Consider the following 21,402-nt stretch of genomic DNA (forward strand, 5'->3'; position numbering starts at 1 on the left):
ATAATGCCACGTAAATTGATTATGGGGCATTACCACTTTAATTAAGTAAATCCAAATTAAAAAGCAAAAACCTTCTCTCTTCCTCCCTGCAGTATTTATTTCTGTTTACTGGATGTGATTAGTTGTAATCCTTGTAAATCTGCGAGTAAATGATAATTTTCTGGATTATATATTTTTCTCTCTGTTAAATGTATATATTCCAACCTTTTTATTTCCTTTTCTTGTCCTCCATGTTTCCTTCCTCCCCTCCTGAAGGAGCTGACTCTCACGGGCAACCTTTGATAGACCACCAGAATAGCTGTTCTTCATCTGTTAATCACGATAGTAACGGGGGCAGCAAGTTGACCAAAGGAATTGGGTTAACGCGTGAGCTGAGGGGCGCTAAATAGGGGGCCCCAGTCAAATTCACCACAGCACAGAAAAACTGAATACAACCACTGAATCAGTTTTATTTTAGTGTTTTATATTGTGATATGATTTCAATGCAGGCAAATGTGAGGTCATCCACTTTGGACCTAAAAAGGATAGAGCAGGGTACTTTCAAAATAACATAGGAACATGAATAGGCCATTCAGCCCCTCAAGCCTGTTCCACCATTCCATGAGATCATGACTGATCTGCGATCTAACTCCACATATCCCTTTGGCCCATATACCTTAATACCTTTGGTTAACAAAAATCTATCAATCTCAGATTTAAAATTAACAATTGATCCAGCATCAATTGCTATTTGTGGAAAAGAGTTCCAAACTTCTACCCATCTTGTCTGTACAAGTGTTTCCTAATTTCACTCCTGAAAGGTCTGGCTCTAATTTTTAAACGATGCCCCCTCGTCCTATACTCCACAACCAACGGAAATAGTTTCTCTCTCTATCTACTCTATCTGTTCTTCTTAATACCTTGAAAACTTTTGATCAAATCAGCACTTAATCTTCTAAATTCGAGGGACTACAACCCTAATTTGTGTAATCTCTCCTCATAATTTAACCCTTCGAGTCATTCTGGTAAACCTACGCTGCAATCCCTCCAAGGCCAATCAATACATGCTTCCAAAGGTGTGGTGCTCAGAACTGCTCACAGTACTCCTGGTTCTAAACAGGGCTTTGTGTCTAGTCCTCTAGATATAAAGGCTAGCATTCCATTAGCCTTTTTGATTATTTTCTGTACCTGTTCATGATATTTTAATGATCTATGTACCAGTATCTCTGGACCGCCATTCTTTTTACCTTTTCTCGATTCAGAAAGTACCCTGTTCTATGCTTTTTTGGTGCAAAGTGGAAGACCTCACATTTGCCTACATTGAAATCCATTTGCCACAATTTTGCCCATTCACTTAATCTATCGATATCCCTTTGTAATTTTATGTTTAAATCTGCAATGCCTACAATGCTGAATATCTTTGTGTCATCGGCAAATTTGGATATGTGGTTTTCTATCCCATCATCTAAGTCATTAATAAATATTGTGAATAGCTGAGGCCCCAACACAGATCCCTGCGGGACATCACTAGTCACATCCTGCCAATTAGAGTACCTGCCCATTATCCCTGCTCTCTGTCTCCTGCTGATCAGCCAGTTTCCTAATCAGGTCAATAATTTTCCCTCAATTTCTTAGGCTTCCATCTTAGTTAACAGTCGCTTATGAGGGACTTTATCAAATGCCTTCTGGAAGTCCGTATAAACAACATCCATAGACATTTCCCTGTAAACTACTTTAGTGACCTCCTCAAAAAATTCAATCAGGTTTGTCAGGCATTACCTACCTTTCAAAAATACATGCTGGCTCTCTCTGATCAGCTAAAATATTTTGAGGTGTTCAGTCACCCGATCCTTAATTATAGATTCCGGTAATTTCCCGACCACAGATGTTCGGCTAACTGGTCCATAATTCCCTGGTTTCTCTCTCTCGTCATTCTTAAATAACAGAGTGACATGCACATTTTCTAATCTGAAGGAACAGTTCCTGAAACTAGAGAACTTTGGAAGATTCAGGAAGATTTAGAATAGAAAATTGTAAAACACTGTCAGAACAACGGCTGCTTCGCGTTCTGTGACATTCTGCCAAACCATATTACACTCATTTACACAACTGCACTCGGCGTTACTGTATAAATGGTAGGTCAACTGTCCAAACAGTTTATTAGGCCCAGTTAACATAAAATAGAAGCTGCTGCTCAATTAGATCATGTCACAAAGTTGAGAAGTCAGTATTTGTCCAGTTGACAAGCAGCTGATTATTTGCTAACCAATTTTGTGTTGTGTGAGGTAAATTTAAAATGTAAGTGATGCGAGGGTGCCCACATCAAGCTGCAAACTAATGACTGCCACATAACAAATTTGCCTTTTCAGCCATTGGTTTCTATGAATCGCTGCCACCATGTGAATATCAGCAGCCGTATGTTTCCTCCCCTTGCCACCCTTCCAAATGTTCTCCCGTTTTCTCTTCATTTTTTTATTCGTTTACAGGATGTGGGCGTCGCTGGCATGTCCGGCATTTATTGCCCATCCTGAATTGCCCTTGAGAAGTTGGTAGTGAGCCGCCACCTTGAACCACTGCTGTCCATGTGGTGAAGGTGCTCCCACTATGCTGACTTTGTCACAGCGGTTTGGGATAACTGGGTGGTTTGCTTGGCCATTTAAGAGTCAACCACATTGCTGTGTATAGGCCAGACCGGGTAAGGACAGCAGATTTCCTTCCCTAATGTACATTGGTGAACCAGATGGGTTTTTACACCAATCCGGTAGTTTCATGGTCAGCATTACGGATACTAGCTTTTAAATTCCAGATTTTTTTTTATTTGACAGAATTTAAATTCCCCAGCTGTCGTGGTGGGATTTGAACTCGTGTTTCCGGATTATTACTCCAGGCCTCTGAATTACTCATCCAGTAACATAACCACTATGTTACCGTAGCCCTTGTTGATGCATGATAGCGTATTGTTCTACAGGCATTTGTCACCTTCTGAAATCTTGCTCAACTAGCCACTTTTCCAGTGGCGCTCCTTAACACCTACCTCTTTGCCTGAGCTTTTGGTCATCTGTCCTAATATCTTCTTATATCGCTTGATGTCAAATTTTGTTTGACAATCGCTCCTGTGAAGTGCCTTGGGATGTTTTACTATGTTAAAGGCGTTCTATAAATGCACGATTTTGCTGTTGTAAGTGAGGGTTGGCAGGCGATTCAACATAGCCAAGCCTAATCCTGTCTCATACACACATACAAACATATATTTGATGAAGCTCATTGTGGAGATGGAGGAAAAGCTGTAGAAACTTTAACTGATGAGTCCTAGTAGCATGTCAGACGCACACATGCAGATAATTATAACTTTGGCTGATGGCGTAAAATAGGCGAATTCGAATTAACTGCTCATTATTCACCACGCCTGATTTTCCATGCTTTTGAAGTCACTGGAAGGGAAAATGGAACAGGGAATATAATGGGTGCACAAACCGATATCGTTCATTTTTAACTATCCCCCCAAGTTAAAATGGCTTATTTACACGCACGCACCAATCAAGAGTGGGGAACCACCCCTCCCTAGTGCAGCGTGCTGCAGTTCCTCCTCCAACTCTGCTCTCCTCCAACTCAGATCAGGTAGTTCAGAAAAGCTGAGTACTGAATCTGCAACCTTCTTGATTTGTGAGATCACACTTTGTTACACCTGGCAAACTCTGTCACCTCATTTAAAAAAAAAAAGATCGGCTCCAAAATTGATGTCCGGTAAGGCCCACCCATTTTTCAGCAGTCCCCAGGCGACACCTGCCTTTTTGGCGCCCGCTGCCACCAGGTCCCGTGGGGAGCCATTTTCGGCGAGCTTGTGTGAGCGGCAGCGGCAGCGACAGACAGTGGGAGTCAGCGGGCGGTGGCATCAGTGGGCGGCAGGTTCAGGCCTCTCCAATCAGAGAAATTCAGAGGCCCTGCACGGCGAGTGCGCAAGATTTGGGGTGGGCGGTGGGGGGGTGTGGTTTGGAGTCTTTTCACTCAACTGACGTCATTTCAGCCGTGTTTGAGACTGATGGGACATCTGCGCACCACCCTCTTGAGTGGGAGAGGGGAGAGGGCAGAGTCCGTGTCGGAGAGGGCAGAGTCCGTGTCATAAGAACATAAGAATTAGGAACAGGAGTAGGCCATCTAGCCCCTCGAGCCTGCTCCACCATTCAACAAGATCATGGATGATCTGGCCGTGGACTCAGCTCCACTCCCCATAACCCGTAATTCCCTTATTGGTTAAAAATCTATCTAGCTGTGATTTGAATACATTCAATGAGTTAGCCTCAACTGCTTCCTTGGGCAGAGAATTCTACAGATTCACAACCCTCTGGGAGAAGAAATTCCTTCTCAACTCGGTTTTAAATTGGCTCCCCCGTATTTTGAGGCTGTGCCCCCTAGTTCTAGTCTCCCCGACCAGTGGAAACAACCTCTCTGCCTCGATGTCGGAGAGGGGAGAGCCCGTGTCGGAGAGGGGAGAGCCCGTGTCGGAGAGGGGAGAATCTTGCAAATCGAGAGCCTCAAAGTCTTGATTAGCCATTCCTTTAATCATTGAGGATGAGTGGCCAGAAACCTGCAATGTAGACTGTCAAAACCAGGCCGTGAGCTCTCTGGTTTAATGAAGAGGAATTGGAGGAGCCAGTAATGGAGGTGGAGCGCAGATGGTCGTGGTGAGCCTACACCACCCCAATACCGGCGACGCATTTGGAGGGAGATCGCTGAGATTGTGTCTGAAATGGGCAATGTTGCGCGGGATGGGGACCAATGTCGGAAAAGTTGGAACGATTTGATGGCGGCAGCAAGAGAGAGTAAATATTTAGTGCCCCCTGCTGTCCAACGCCAAAAGGGTTGTGCGCCAGATGTTTGTGTGTGTGGAGGGCGGGGGCGATGGGTCATCAGCAATGGGGATAAAGGCTGCAACATTTCTTTGTGCAGAAGAAAAATGCATCCAAGGCAGCAAGTCTGTGCCTCTGACCTATGTTACATCTAGTGTTTCAGTGAGAGCTTTTAGCAGGACTGATTCACAGAATTCATTAATGAGCATGCTGCATTCTTTTCAGTTATTGATAATTTTTTGGCCTTGGCCATTGTGGTTGTAAATGAAGGTGTTTCAGCAAGGTTAGAAAAAATAGTTTCCATCAGCTCAAACACTTTTATCACATACCAATTCAACATGAGCACGATCAATAAAGTAAAGCAACATCCATCTAACTTTTTTCCAGCAGTCCCACTCATAATGGACCAGCATCTGCACCATAGCCGCGATGTGCAGAGCTGCAGCACTCGGAGCCCTTCTCCCTGTCGCCCGACTCACGGCCTGCTTTTTGCGAGCGGTCCTTCTGGCGGGCGGCAGGTCAATCTGAGGCCAGCATCCCTCACCACAATGGCCGATTTGCAGCATCCGGCATGGGCTGGCGGAACCCTCCGTGACCAATCTAACGCCGGACGGAACCAGGATGGCAGATGGACAGTTCCGGAGGAATCGGCCGGAAAAACTACATTTCCGGCAGAACCTCGGCAGCTGCGGGCGCAACTTCCACCAATTTCGGTCCCATAGGTTAAAAAAAGAAAACCAGTGATTTTATGCTGGCTTTAGAGAAACTTCCCCAGCAAAAATAAAATGACCTCTCAAGATGTGTCTCTTTACAGCAATCAAACCTTATAGTCTTAAAGGGACAGGCCAGGATGCACCCAGCCTCTCTTGAGAATCAAAATAATACATTGTGCAGCAGATGGCAAAATGCTTCTTTCTTTATAGAACAGCATATCCTCCAACTATACCGCGGGCAGCACGAGTTTTGCCTGAAAATGGTTCATGTTAATGTAACAGTGCGGTCCATTTGTTTAATGTGAAGGTTTTCCAATACTGTTTGAAGATGAAAGTAATGCCACAGAGTGTAAGAATAAGAGAATGGCTGGCTGATTTTATGACCCAATGTCTGAAGTCTATTGGATTTCTGATGTCGGAACCTGGAGGTATACTGGATCACACGACAGAAGTTATTTGAAGAGTGGATTCTTGACCATTCCCCATAACGGAGGGAGTCAGTGATGGCCCTTCTGAGCATAGTCCTTCATGTTTTTGGCATTATTCGATTGTCTTACTGCGTACCACAAACACCACGTCAAATCTCAGAGAGACAAAGCCGATTAGTGCAGCAGTCCTTCCTAACAGACTGAAAAGAGCTTAATATTTGGATATTTTAAGAGCGGGTATCAAGTTTCATGCAATATTAAATTTAATATATTGCTTGTCATTGTTTCAGGGCCTGTGCTTGTATACAGCTTTGCCTTGTTTATTCAGAGCCTGAAGGGATGTTGTAGCCTGATTCCCTGACCCGCACTCCTTTCAAGTGTGGCTCCCACTGGGAGAGCAGGGTCATTGAATTGTAATGTCATTCCTTTCCATAAGAAACTGCAGATTTTTCTTTAATGATGCAAAGAGTTTAAATACCACTCCTATCTGTAAAGTGACATTTATCAACATAATGTACCAGCCGTCATCTCCCCCGGATATGAGACCTACTGATAAAAATGATTTACAGTAATTACATGCCTTTACTAAGGAACTTCAGCTGGCAAGCATGACTCCTCAACTCAGCTGTATTTACAGGGTTACAGACAATCCACACACAATCGCATTCACATCATTAACAGCTCCTGTGAAGCGCCTTGGGATGTTTTAATATGTTAAATGTGGCAGATAAATGCAAGTTGTTGTTGTTGATAGTCGATTAGGAGCGAGAACAACATTAAAAACAGTAAAGGATGAGAGAAGTCCGTTTGGCCTATCTAGGTTCATACATAGGTTCTCCAGGTTCTTATAAAGAGAGCATCCCTCACATCCTTCTCTGCTTATCTTCCGGTAACAACTGCGGCTCTCACACATCGTGCTGAATATTTGAACGCTGCACATTTTAGAAAAAAAGTCTTCCCGCTTCCCCCTGCAAAAAAAATAGGGAAAGAAATTTCTCGAACTTCAGCTGCATGAGCCATTCTTAGTTTATCAGCACTTTGCAAATCTGCACTCCCAGCCTCCCTCAGACACAGCCGGGTAAATAGTGCGAAACATTTGTGAGCCTTCCCTAAGTGGGAAACAGTTAACTCGGAGATAACAAAATCAAAGTGAGCTGCATATCTTCTCCCTTGAGGAGGAGTGAGACATTACACAGACTATATTATGCATTTTGCTTAATATTTTTTCTGAAGGAATATAAATTGCTTGCCAAATTTTAAGGCTTCAACGCTGCATAAACGCGCTGTCACTTTTGTTTTTATTCACTCTCCTCCTTGCTTCTCCTGAGGATAATGACTCATGCTGGGCAGGTTCTGGCAGCACACTAGAACCTCTCGCAAATAGCCATCTCGTGAGACTACTTGACTGTGGAAGGCCTCGCGGCTAAACCTGCCTGTCTTCATCTGACATCTATATACGTGCAGGGATCACTGGGGAGCAATCAGCTGGTCCAGGAACAGTGAGTACCAATTGTAGTGCTCGCAATGCTACCTCACCTGAATCATCTGATTCAATGCAGGCTCGGGATTGAAACAGGCACCTGGCTGATCTATAATGCTTCTGCAAATGGGGGTAGTACACTCATTGACTGAGCAAATGGAAGCCCTTATGTTTGGGATTTCCTCACATTCTCTCATAAATGCACTAACTTTCTTACTGGGCTCCAGTTCCTTAGACTCTGGCCTTTACTTGCAAAGGTGTTAACTATTCCACGTATGACTATTGGCAATGGGGAAGCCTCAAAGCTGAGCCTGAGCAAATCGGCAAGGCTTCTTCGATAGCACCACCCAAACCCAGCACCTCTACCACCTAGAAGAACGAGAGCAGCAGGCGCATGAGAACAACACCACTTGCAAGTTCCCCTCCAAATCACACACCATTCTGAATTGGAAATATATCACCATTCCTTCATCATCACTGGGTCAAAATCCTGGAACACCCTCCTTAACACCACTGTGGGAGTACCTTCATCTCAGGGACTGCAGCGGTTCAAGAAGGTGGCTCACCACCACCTTCTCAAGGGCAATCAGGGATGGGCAATAAATGCTGGCCTTGCCAGCGATGCCCACATCCCGTGAACGAATAGAAAAAAATCCCATTCTCACCTGATGTCCTTATAACCACACTTCAATAGAGGAATCACTGGATTACAGTCAGGGGCAGGAAACCCTAACTGATTAAAATTTCTTGTTGCTCACTCTCTATCGCGAGAGTGCTGTGGCTAATTGTAATGCACTCGCCACGACCCTGACTGATATCAGCTGACTTAGAACAGGCCAGGTATCAACACGTTACAAGAGTTCTCTGTTCTGAATGGCCCAGCTACTCACTGGATCAAACGAAGCTATCAGGGGACAATACTGCTATTTTATTTTTATTCCTTCTCGGGATTTGGATGTTGCTGGCAAGGCCAGCATTTATTGCCCAGTTGCCCTTGAGAAAGGCGGTGGTGAGCCGCCTTCTTGAACTGCTGCAGTCCGTGTGGTGAAGATGCTCCCACAGTGTTGTCAGGCAAGGAGTTGACAGTTTGACTGTTATATTCTGCAATAACTACAAAGTTCATGCCTCTGCCAGTAATATTCTCCAAAATATGGATGGTAAATTTTCTCGGGGCTTCTCTCCCACTGCAACAACAACAACTTGTATTTATATAGCGCCTTTAATGCAGTAAAATGTCCCAGGGAGCTTCACAGGAAAATTTGACACCAAGCCACATAAGGAGATATATGGGCAGGTCAAAGAGGTAGGTTTTAAGGAGCATCTTAAAGGAGGAAAGAGAGGTAGAGAGGTTAAGGGAGGGAGTCCCAGAGCTTAGGGCCTTGGTAGCTGAAGGCACGGCCATCAATTGGGTGGAGTGATTAAAATCCAGCACAGTAAATTTGCAAAAGGTTCAGCAGAGACCCCGTGCACTCGCATTAATGGGGTCTCCACCGAAGGTACGACAGGTCAGAAACCCCCCCACAGAAATTCATCCCCATAGTGTGGTGTATGAATAACACAGACCTGTCTGTGTGATCTGTATAATGTCGGTATAGGGGACAGGCCGGGGCCATTGGAGGGAGCAGCGGCCCGGCCCAGAAATCGGCGCGGTCTCGGCCTGCAAGACCATCAGCAGGCCGGGGCCATTGGAGGGAGCAGCTTGCAGCGGCATATCACTGCAGGGAGCAGCGCGTGCTGCTGCAGGAGGGCGATGGCTACGAAACCAGGTCGCTGATTGCAGTGCGGGCAGGCACAGCAGGAGGGGCGAAGGAGCGGCAAGAGTCCGTAGAGGGAAGTGACCGGGGCCCAAAAGAGGCGTGAATCTGGGGCCCAGAAGAGACGAGGGCCCAGGGGCAGCACGGACCAGCCCACACTGCGATATGTGTGCGCGCTCGGTCTGTGCAGCAGAACTGGTCTCCAGTTAGCCTTTGGGTAATCCTTGCCACTGGACCAAGACCTCGCTCTGTCAAGCCCGTGTGATGGCTGGTGTGCAACGGCCACCACACGTTAAAAAAATCCACGCACAAGCATCTTCCATGCTTCACAATGTAGTTCGGGATCTGGAATATTAGGTCCTTCATTGAAACATCTGTGAACTCATAGAAACATAGAAACATAGAAAATAGGTGCAGGAGTAGGCCATTCGGCCTTCTATCCTGCACCGCCATTCAATGAGTTCATGGCTGAACATGCAACTTCAGTACCCCTTTCTCGCTTTCTCGCCATACCTCTTGATCCCCCTAGTAGTAAGGACTTCATCTAACTCCCTTTTGAATATATTTAGTGAATTGGCCTCAACAACTTTCTGTGGTAGAGAATTCCACAGGTTCACCACTCTCTGGGTGAAGAGGTTTCTCCTCATCTCGGTCCAAAATGGCTTACCCCTTATCCTTAGACTGTGACCCCTGGTTCTGGACTTCCCCAACATTGGGAACATTCTTCTTGCATCTAACCTGTCTAAACCCATCAGAATTTTAAACGTTTCTATGAGGTCCCCTCTCATTCTTCTGAACTCCAGTGAATACAAGCCCAGTTGATCCAGTCTTTCTTGATAGGTCAGTCCCGCCATCCCGGGAATCAGTCTGGTGAACCTTTGCTGCACTCCCTCAATAGCAAGAATGTCCTTCCTCAGGTTAGGAGACCAAAACTGTACACAATACTACAGGTGTGGCCTCACCAAGGCCCTGGACAACTGTAGCAACACCTCCCTGCCCCTGTACTCAAATCCCCTCGCTATGAAGGCCAACATGCCATTTGCTTTCTTAACCGCCTGCTGTACCTGCATGCCAACCTTCAATGACGGATGTACCATGACACCCAGGTCTCGTTGCACTTCCCCTTTTCCGAATCTGTCACCATTCAGATAATAGACTGTCTCTCTGTTTTTACCACCAAAGTGGATAACCCCACATTTATCCACATTATACTTCATCTGCCATGCATTTGCCCACTCGCCTAACCTATCCAAGTCACTCTGCAGCCTCATAGCATCCTCCTCGCAGCTCACACTGCCACCCAACTTAGTGTCATCTGCAAATTTGGAGATACTACATTTAATCCCCTCGTCTAAATCATTAATGTACAGTGTAAACAGCTGGGGCCCCAGCACAGAACCTTGCGGTACCCCACTAGTCACTGCCTGCTATTCTGAAAAGTACCCATTTACTCCTACTCTTTGCTTCCTGTCTGACAACCAGTTCTCAATCCACGTCAGCACACTACCTCCAATCCCATATGCTTTAACTTTGCACATTAATCTCTTGTGTGGGACCTTGTCGAAAGCCTTCTGAAAGTCCAAATATACCACATCAACTGGTTCTCCCTTGTCCACTCTACTAGAAACATCCTCAAAAAATTCCATAAGATTTGTCAAGTATGATTTCCCTTTCACAAATCCATGCTGACTTGGACCTATCATGTCACCTCTTTCCAAATGCGCTGCTATGACATCCTTAATAATTGATTCCATCATTTTACCCATCCCTTTTTGGCGTGGAAGCAAGTCACCCTCGCTTCGAGGGACTGTCTCTAATGATGATGATGATCGGGGTCCTCTTTGAATGGAAAATTTCTCATTTTGTATGTATTTGACTGTCCCCTATTGAGATCACAGGAGTGCATGACATTGAATTGTGGTCTGGGAGAATGTAATTTCATTTCTAGCTCATTAATTGTGGAGCAAAGATCGACATTCATCCATTTTTCATTCTGTAATTATTTTTCAGAATGGTCGAATAGGTTAAAATTACAACTTTTCTTCAAAAAAAATGTTTGCTGAAAATCCTCCTTGTTGGACGGTTGGTTTGTAAGGGATCCCAGCATAGGATCTTGCACATACTTTCAGATTTCTAATAATTGCAGATTTCTTATTTTTAATCTGCAATGTTTCAAAAATAAACAACTTACACTCTTTCGTGACCTCAGTGCCTCCCAGAGCTCTTCGCACTATTACTATTAGTGACTATGCAATGCAGAACTAATTTGCATGTGACATAAATGATCAGTCATTAGTGATTGGTGGTGTTAGTTGAGGGAAAAATGTTGGCCAGAACTCCTTGGCCTTTTTCAAATAGCGCCATGGGATTTTTTAAGTCTCCCTGAACAGGGAGACGGGGTCTCAGTTCATTCAAAAGATGCCACCTAATACCATGCAAGCTCTTTCGTTCTTTGCCGCTTCCCCACTGCCCCCCCCCCCCCCACCAGTACTGCATTGACGTCTCAGCCTGGATTATGTGCTCAAATCCTGGACCTGTTAATCTCTTGACATACAAAGTCACAGGTGACCTTTATATTCCGGTATTTCTGGTTCGCATTTACAAAAATAACAGGTTTTTGAAGTAAGTGGATTCCAGTCACTGTGAGTAGAAACAACATTTAACACAAGTGCTTACCATGTGCAATACACCGCCCTGGGCTGAAGTTGTTTTCATATGCCGAAACCTCAGCAAGTGGCACAGGCGCCATTCTCCAGCCATTGGCCCGAGCCTGAAATATGAAACGGCCAACCCGCCAAGAGAGCCATTTTTTCTCATGATCTCTGACTGCGTTCAGCAGATGGCCTTCTGGCTGCATCGACTGATAGAGAATGGGCGGCATTGTAGTCGGGCGCCTGCCGCTGATGGTCTCTCGCAGGAGAGTGAAGCGAAGGAGCAGCGAGAGATTGTAGAGGGGCGTGATCGGGGCCAGAAGAGGCGTGGGCCGAGGGGCAGCATGGGCCAGCCCACACTGCAATATGTGTGTGCACAAGGCCCATGCAGCAGAGCTGGCTGGTCTCCAGTCGTTTTGGTTAATCCTTGCCACTGGACCGAGACCGAGCTCTGTCAAACCCGTGTGGTGGCTGGTGTACAACGGCCACCACACGTTAAAAAAATCCACGCACAGACATCTTCCACCCTGCACTATGTAGTTCAAGACCTGGAATATTAGGTCCTTCATTGAAACACCTGTGAACTCATCCTGTTTTGGCGTGGAAGCAAGTCATCCTCGTTTCAAGGGACTGCCTATGATGAGTAGGGCAAAGCAGCACCGAGAGGCTGGGTGTCATGCTGCTCAGCTGTGGCTCAGTAGGTAGCACACTCGCCTCTGAGTCAGTAAGCTGAGGGTTCAAGTCCCACTCCAGGAACTTGAGCACATAAATCTAGGCTGACACTCCAGTGCAGTACTGAGGGAGCACTGCACTGTCGGAGGTGTGCTGTCTTTCGGATGAGACGTTAAACTGCTCTCTCAGGTGGACGTAAGAGATCCCATGGCACTATTTTGAAGAAGAGCAGGGGAGTTATTCTCGGTGTCCTGGCCAATATTTATCCCTCAATCAACATAACAAAAACAGATTATCTGGTAATTATCACATTGCTGTTTGTGGGAGTTTGCTATGTGCAAATTGGCTGCCACGTTTCCCACATTACAACAATGACTCCACTCTAAAAGTACTTTGTTGGCTGTAAAATGCTTTGAGAAGTCCGGTGGTCGTGAAAGGCGCTATATAAATGCAAGTATTTCTTTCTTTCTCCTGAAATCAGAACGGAAAGTGGGGGCATCATAAAGTTCTCTTCTTGAACAGCTGCGAGACCCCAATTCAGTTCCAGCCCTGCATCATTACAGTCTCCACGTTTCCCTTATCCAAACGATCTACCGCATGCATTAGTCATGAATTCAGAGTGAACTGTGCACCAGGGCTGGCGGCAATCAGAGCTGTAACCTCAGAATGAACATAAAGTGCATCAAGGGATTCAGGAATTGGGTAATTGTTGGCAATTTCAGTGCCGGCCGACAAACTCCTTTTCCTGTCTGAATTTCAGTAGTTCAGATTGCAGGAGAATGCACATCAGTTCCCTGCGTTTACAGTGTTTAAGCTACCTTCCCTGTCCTAAAGGCAGAATTCTGGACATCAATCTCTTGCAACTAGGGTTGCCAACTCTGGTTGGGTGTATTCCGATAGGTTGCATCACATGGCTGTCCCGCCTGCAACCACCCCAGCTAGTCAAACAGGCTTTTTTGTTCCATCTCCAATATTTCTATAACTAATAACTAACCACAAATGAAAGTGTTCAAAGAAAATGAAGCAAATCTACATTTTCTTTACTGCCCTTCTCATATTTCTCCCAGGTTGCTCGCAGCCGGGTCCAGGAGATTCATCTTAAATTCCTAGAGACGCCAGGACAATCCTGGAGGGTTGGCAACCCAAACTGCAGAAGTACTATAAATAAAAGTGCCCAACTGAAAGCCAGTTAAAGGGATTATTGCTCAGAAGTCTCGATTAGTTTGCATTTTTCTTGATTCAATGCAGAACCAGTGATGTGATTTTTGGTGCCACTTGATTTATTTTAGACATTCACATTTTGAAAAATGTTTTCCGATCTCTTTTGGTCATTTCTGCCGTTATTCGTAACATAAGCAAGTCTGCAGAAGGTCTTGTCATTAATAATGTAAGGTTGCAGTAATCAGGCCATCAGTACAAAGAATTCTTGTTTCATTTGTAATGTAACTGATGCTTTTTACCAGAATATTTCCCCATTTTCCACGTATTATACTCCCTTCTGTTTAATTGCTACCTCCCCCACCACCACCACCATTTACCGTATGTCATTGCCTTGCTCTGGGGGGGAGGGGACAGGATATCTACCAGCAAGTCTTTGCAAGAGTTTTTTTTAAACTGGAAGAGCTAGTAAATGAAATAAAAAGTAGGAATTGCTCTAAGTGCATGTCAGATCTGTGAGTGCAAAGTTGACACCTGAAACATTAATCCGATTACCATTTGACTTGCTGTGTATTTGTAGTATTTTCTGGTTTTATTCCTCTCGGGGATAGAGGGAGTCGGAGGCAGGGGCGGGGAGGTGGGGGCGGGCGGTTATGTGAAAGTAACATGGGGTGGGGGGATTGACTTTCCGACCTATTTAAAAATAAATCACCCCCTTGTGGAGAGTACTGCTCTTGTACCACCCTCTACTCCAAAATCAGGAATGGAGGCATTGCAGGATTGAACCACCGCAGCTGGCCCTAAACTCTATCTCCCTTTAACACGTCAATGTTTCAGCGGTACTTTCTTGTCCTTTGAATCCAAACCTTAATCAGCGCTGTCCACCTCTGACAAGCTGTTCCATCTTCTATCCCAGTTATACTGGAAGCAACTACTATTTTGTTGTAAACTATTGGTTCCCTTTGATTAACCTAAAAAAATAACTTCAGGCTCTTCCAAAGATGAGGAACTAACCATTAAACACAAGGTCACTGCCGCTATCTGTACAATCATAAGAACATAAGAGATAGGGGCAGGAGTAGGCCATTTGGTCCTTCGAGCCTGCGCCGCCATTCAACAAGATCATGGCTGATCTTCTACCTCAACTCCACCTTCCCGCACTATTCCCATATCTCTTAATACCCTTTGTTATAAGAGCATAAGAAATGTTCTTATAATCAGATCTGTTGGCAACATTGCCAGCATCTGCACATCTTCGGTTATTAGGAGAGAACCGATTGGCTGTCTCATTTTCTTGGCAACTCTTATGCTCTAAACCCTTTTTTTCCCCTGCTCCTTCGGTCAAGGGGGAAAAAAAGGAATAAGCTACTGTGTTATTAGACTAATGAAAGACTACAGGTTTAAGTATCGCTCCTCCAGCTCTTCATAAAGTGCCAGCTGCTCGCCGCCTGTTAATTCACAGCTTGTCAACAAAGATTAGTTAATTCTTACAAGGACTTGATTAATTTTACTCTACCCTGACTTCCTTGGCGGTGTTAGGTGTGAGTTAGAGACATTGAGCAGGTTTCGACAGGCCCTTTCCTCTCAGTGTGGTTGAAAACAAGTTGCGTACAAGACAGAAGAGTCAAGCCGGAGAAACAATTAAAAATGTAATTAATTCACGGCTACCCCTTTTGAGGATGGCGGCAGCATTTCCCGACAGCCCTGCAACCCAACTTTGGATAAAAGAAACGTATCCCATTTATCTCTCACTTGATTCCTGAGGGATTGCAAAGGGTCATACATTATCATTAGCTGGAGTCAACTGTACAAGACTCCCCTTTTTTCTGAATTGCTGTGTTCCAACTTTTATTTTGTTTTTGGTCACATTGCTATGCCGGAGTGGTGGTGCCTGTAGTAATTTACCACTGATTTCTTTTTGCTGATAAGACTAGTGGCTATATGGAGTAGACGATCAGGAGAAGCACAAACTAATAGTTCAATCTTCTACAACTTGCAGCCTCTGTGGTCCAGTCTCAGCATATTTTTATGAAAGACGCTGGGGTTAAATTTCAGTGGGGATACCCCCAATCGTCTGTCTTAACTTTGATGGGACCCCCCTGGAAACCCCTGCAGAAATGTCAAAAGCACCATTAATGCCATTTTCCTGGGTTTCCTCAGGTCGTCTGCTAAAGATTAGCCCACAATGGGAAGAGCGCCAATGGAAATAATTGACAATGCACTCATTGAATGGAATTCCCCTCTTTGCCGGACTAGCTGCTGTAAAGTTAGTTGGATTGACTTTGCAGTGACCTGTCCAGCCTATGGCTGACCATATGGAAGGGGGAAGGAAAGTACTGCTGTTGCAGGAATCTTAAAGCAGTTGGCAACCACTTAGGCAACAAAAAGTTTGGGTCCCTGAGCCTATTTAATCAATTTGCCAGTGGAGGAGAATGCATCCATTGGTCTGCAATCAATTGGGAAGGGATCTTTCAATTTTAAACCCTCTCTGCCAGCCCGGGCATCAACAGATGCCAGTAAAACGCAGGCATGTGATGAGGACGGGCAATAAATGCTGCCTTGCCAACGACGGCCACATCCTGTGAATGAATAATAAAAAAAATGCGTACCCATATTTGGGCGGGAGCTTCGAGGGTTCATGTCACTTCTGGCAGAAAGTGGGGTGGAGGCCGATCATAATGGGTCTCCGCCTACCACCTCCATCTTGTCCAATAGTGCGTCTAAGGCGCATAAACAGAGAGGAAAACTTGACGACTGATGCATACGTGAAGCAAGACAGCTGGTCTCCTACATGTAGCAAAGATGCTGAGACTTGAAAGAAATGGTGTGTGGCGCTGTCAATTAACAGCAATGGAAAACAATTAAATGCTATTCAGGACTAACGATGGGAGCAAATAAGGCATGTTAGGTTTCTACTAAATTCCAACACTGCCACACTATGGTGCAGCATAGTGATGCTGTTTGCATTCATTCTCAATAGGTGGGTGCTACTGACAAGGCCAGATTTATTGCCCACCCCAAGTTGCCCTGAAAGGGCACTGGACTTCTTTGTATTGTGATTGTGTTGACAACTGAGCCTTGCTCGGAGTCAACCACATCATGTGGGATTGGAGTCCCATTTCGGCCAGATTGGATAGGAGTGGAAGGTACAGAAGGAATAAAGGATGTTAGTGAACTTTTGTATTGGTGAGCCCCAGTTGGGTTTTTAAAAACAATCCAGCAACTTTCATGGCCATTTATATTTCTGGTGCCAGCCAACAAAAATCACAAGATTTATTTAATTCCATTATACAACTTGCCCTAGTGTATTTCAACTGACAACCGCAGGGTCGTTAGCCCAGTAACCTTAACTACTATGGTATGAATTGAACCGGAAAAATAGAATCATAGAATAGTACAGTGTAGGAGGAGGCCATTCAACCTATCAAGTCTGCGCTGGCTCTTTTGTACAGCAATCTAGTTAGTCCCTCTCCCCTGCTCTTTCCCCAAATCTCTGCAATTTTTTCTTCAACATGTATTTATCCAATTCCTTTTTGAAGGCTACTATTGAATCTATCCACCATGCTATCGGGCGGTAAATTCCAAATCCTAATCGCGCATTGTGTGAGAAAGTTTTTTCTCATGTCGCCTCTTGTTCTTTTGCCAATACCTTCAATCTCTTCCCTCTGGTTATGGACCCTTCATCCATTGGAAACAGTTTCTCTTTATTGATTCTATCTAAACCTTTCATGATTTTAAACACCTCGATCAAATCTCGTCTTGGCTTTCTCTGCTGTAAGGAGAACCACCCCAGCTTCTCCAGTCTATCCACTTAACTGTAATCTCTCATCGCTGGAACCATTCCAGTAAATATCTTCTGTACCTGCTCCAAAGCTTTCACATCCTTCCTAAAGTGTGGTGCCCAGAATTATACACAATACACCAGTTGGGGCCGAACTAGTGTGTTGTATCGGTTTGGCATAACTTCCTGGCTTTTGTACTCTTTGCCTCTATTTATAAAACTCAGGATTCCATGTGCTTTATTAACCTGTTGTTAACCTGTCCTGCTGCCTTCAATGATCCGTGCACAAACACCCCTGTGTATATATGCCCGTTTCTAATATTTGTCCATATGCTGATTTCCTCAAAAAAAAAATCAACAAAAAAATGGCCACTCACCTGGAGTAAGTTCTCAACTGAGACCAGGTTTAGGAATTCTAAACATTTACTGTAGGGTCTTCCTCCCACCCTTGTGAGAGATTGAATGGTCAGTTGTGTGGGGGATAGGGTATAGAAACATAGAAACATAGAAAATAGGTGCAGGAGTAGGCCATTTGGCCCTTCGAGCCTGCACCGCCATTCAATGAGTTCATGGCTGAACATGCAACTTCAGTATCCCATTCCTGCTTTCTCGTCATACCCCTTGATCCCCCTAGTAGTAAGGACTACATCTAACTCCTTTTTGAATATATTTAGTGAATTGCCCTCAACAACTTTCTGTGGTAGACAATTCCACAGGTTCACCACTCTCTGGGTAAAGAAGTTTCTCCTCATCTCGGTCCTAAATGGCTTACCCCTTATCCTGAGACTGTGACCCCTGGTTCTGGACTTCCCCAACATTGGGAACATTCTTCCTGCATCTACCCTGTCTAAACCCGTCAGAATTTTAAACGTTTCTATGAGATCCCCTCTCATTCTTCTGAACTCCAGTGAATACAAGTCCAGTTGGTCCAGTCTTTCTTGATATGTCAGTCCCGCCATCCTGGGAATCAGTCTGGTGAACCTTCGCTGCACTCCCTCAATAGCAAGAATGTCCATCCTCAAGTTAGGAGACCAAAACTGTACACAATACTCCAGGTATAAAAGCAAAGAAGTGCTGCAACAACTGTACCATCATCATAGGCAGTCCCTCGAAGCGAGGATGACTTGCTTCCACGCCAAAAAAGGATGAGTTCACAGGTGTTTCAATGAAGGACCTAATATGCCAGAATCCGAGCTACATCTTGGAGGGTGGAAGATGCCTGTGCGTGGATTTTTTTAACGTGTGATGGCCATTGCACACCAGCCACCACACGGGCTTGACAGAGATAGGTCTTGGTCCAGTGGCAAGGATTAACCAAGACGACTGGAGACCAGCTCTGCTGCACGATCGAGCGTGCACACATATAGCATGTGGGCTGGCCCGTGTTGCCCCTGGGCCCTCACCTCTTCTGGGCCCCAGACTCACGCCTCTCCTGGGCCCCGGTCACTTCCTTCTAGAAACTCTTGCCACTCCTTCGCCCCTCCTGCTGTGCCTGCCCGCACTGCAATCAGTGACCTGGCTTCACAGCCTTCGCCCTCCTGCAGTGGTATGCCATTGCATGCTGCTCCTTCTGATGGCCCCGGCCTGCTGATGGTCTTGCAGGCCAGGACCGTGCCGATTTCCGGGCCGGGCCAGGCCGCCGCACCCTGCTCCCTCTAATGCAGCCTTTCAACTGTAAAGGGTATTGGTGAGGCCACACCTGGAGTACTGCATGCAGTTTTGGTCTCCGTATTTAAGGAAGGATATACTTGCATTGGTGGCTGTTCAGAGAAGGTTCACGAGGTTGATTTCGGAGATGAGGGGGTTGACTTTTGAGGATAGGTTGAGTAGGTTGGGCCTATACACATTGGAGTTCAGAAGAATGAGAGGTGATCTTATCGAAACGTATAAGATAATGAGGGGGCTCGACAAGGTGGATGCAGAAAGGATATTTCCACTCATAGGGGAAACTAAAACTAGGGGACATAGTCTTAGAATAGGGGGCCACCCATTTAACACTGAGATGAAGAGGAATTTCTTCTCTGAGGGTTGTAAATCTATGGAATTCTCTGCCCCAGAGAGCTGCAGAGGTTGGGTTATTGAATATATTTAAGGGGAAGGTAGACAGATTTTTGAGCGATCAGGGAGTAAAGGATTATGGGGAGCGGGCAGGGAAGTGGAACTGAGTCCATGATCAGATCAGCCATGATCTTATTGAATGACGGAGCAGACACAAAGGGCCAAATGGCCTACGCCTGCTCCTATTTCTTAAGTTCTTATGTTTGTGAGGTGGATTGATGAAAAAAGAAAGGATTTTTGCAGGGAAGGACTACTCGACCGTGTCAATGACTACACTGACACAGGAATGTAATCACGCTGGGCATGCTCTTTCCCAAAGCCCCTCACATGATTAAGTGATTAATGAGTAAGTCTGGTGGACTTGGGTATGTAGAACACTAAAGTGACTGTCAGAGTGCAAGCTGCCCCTGTGTAGGTCGTTCCACCACGCTGAAGGCAGATGCCTGTCATGCAGCAAATCAGGAAATTCTGAGACCTGGGATAACAATTGCTGAGTGATGTTATCTGGAAGTCGGGTATGAGAAGACGTGATCATATAGCCAGGGCTTGGGGCTGCCATGAATGAGCTATGCAGAAGCAAGCAGCTGCTGCTGAAGCTCTGCACCGCCAATTGGTAGAAGAAAAACTATGTTGGTTATCTGTGCAGAGTTTCAATTTTGTTCTTTAACATTGATATTTAGCTTCATTACCTAGTGGCTAAAGACATCATTACTCTGCGTTGTACGAAGCCCATACTGATCAGGAGGTCACATGTTTGATTGGCAGTCTGTGCTGGGAAAAGGCGATCTCAGTTAACTGCAGTGACTTCTGGCTGAGAAGGGTAAACTCTTCTATCAGATAACTCTCCACGAACTATATTGGAAAGGACACCAGTGTGGACATCAAGTAAGGACAGGATTGGACTCAACAGTGATGCTTTTCACAGTTCTTTTGGCTGCCAGCAATCTGCAGGCTCACACAGGAGTTAAAGTGGGGCAGAATGATCTAGTATGATGCATCGGCTCTTGGCATGCCGGCACAAAGTGAGACACCCGGGTAGAGTGATGCTGTACAGGACGTACCAGGCATGCACAGACAGAATTACCTGCTCAGGATCGTGTTCATGAGACTGGTCCAGAATTTCATTCTCACAGCTTGTGAAATGCACGTTGGTGTATGTTAGCTGGGGTTTAGTTCTGCACTGCAACGTGCAGCAGGGATGGTCTTTAATCATCTGGTCTCAATAAGTGATCATGTGTATCAAGGACACCCAAGTAAGTGCAGGCCCTGTTATTATGTTTAGCTTTAAATTATTTTGAAATAACTGTTGGGAAATTATTTCTAACCAAATGTGTAGTTTGTTTTTCCAGCACTGATGCTTGCTCACTGGTCTTCCTTAGATCCCCACAGTCTTTCTCTCCACAATCGTTCATTGATCTCAGCAAATGCTGTGCGCAAATTTGGCTGCTGCGTTTCCTGCATTGCAACAGCGACCACATTGCAAAAGTAATTTATTGGCTGTAAAGCGCTGTGAGACATCCTGGGTTTGTTAAAGGCGCTATATAGAATCATAAAATAGTTACAGCCATTCGGCCCAGCGAGTCTGCACCGGCTGTTTCGTAGAGCAATCCAGTTAGTCCCACTCCCCCGCTCTTCCCCCATAGCCCTGACATTTTTTCTCCTTCAAGTATTTATCCAATTCCTTTTTGAAGGCTATGATTGAATCTGTATCCACCACGCTATCAGGCAGTGCATTCCAAATCCTAACCACTCGTTGCGAAAAACGTTATTCCTCATGTCGCCCCTGATTCTTTTGCCAATCACCTTAAATCTGGTTATTGACCTGTCAGCCACTGGAAATAGTTTCTCTTTATTGACTCTGCCCAAATCCTTCATGATTTT

The 21,402-nt window shown here is 45.2% G+C and overlaps 1 protein-coding gene across 3 annotated transcripts in view; it reads left to right on the top strand.

The window, feature by feature from the left end:
* The window catches only part of LOC139262996 (teneurin-3-like), a 924,456-nt gene that overhangs the window by 265,385 nt on the left and 637,669 nt on the right, over positions 1 to 21,402 (top strand). The window lies entirely within an intron of this gene.

This window comes from Pristiophorus japonicus, chromosome 1 (assembly GCF_044704955.1).
Source record: "Pristiophorus japonicus isolate sPriJap1 chromosome 1, sPriJap1.hap1, whole genome shotgun sequence".
NCBI classification, from domain to species: domain Eukaryota; kingdom Metazoa; phylum Chordata; class Chondrichthyes; family Pristiophoridae; genus Pristiophorus; species Pristiophorus japonicus.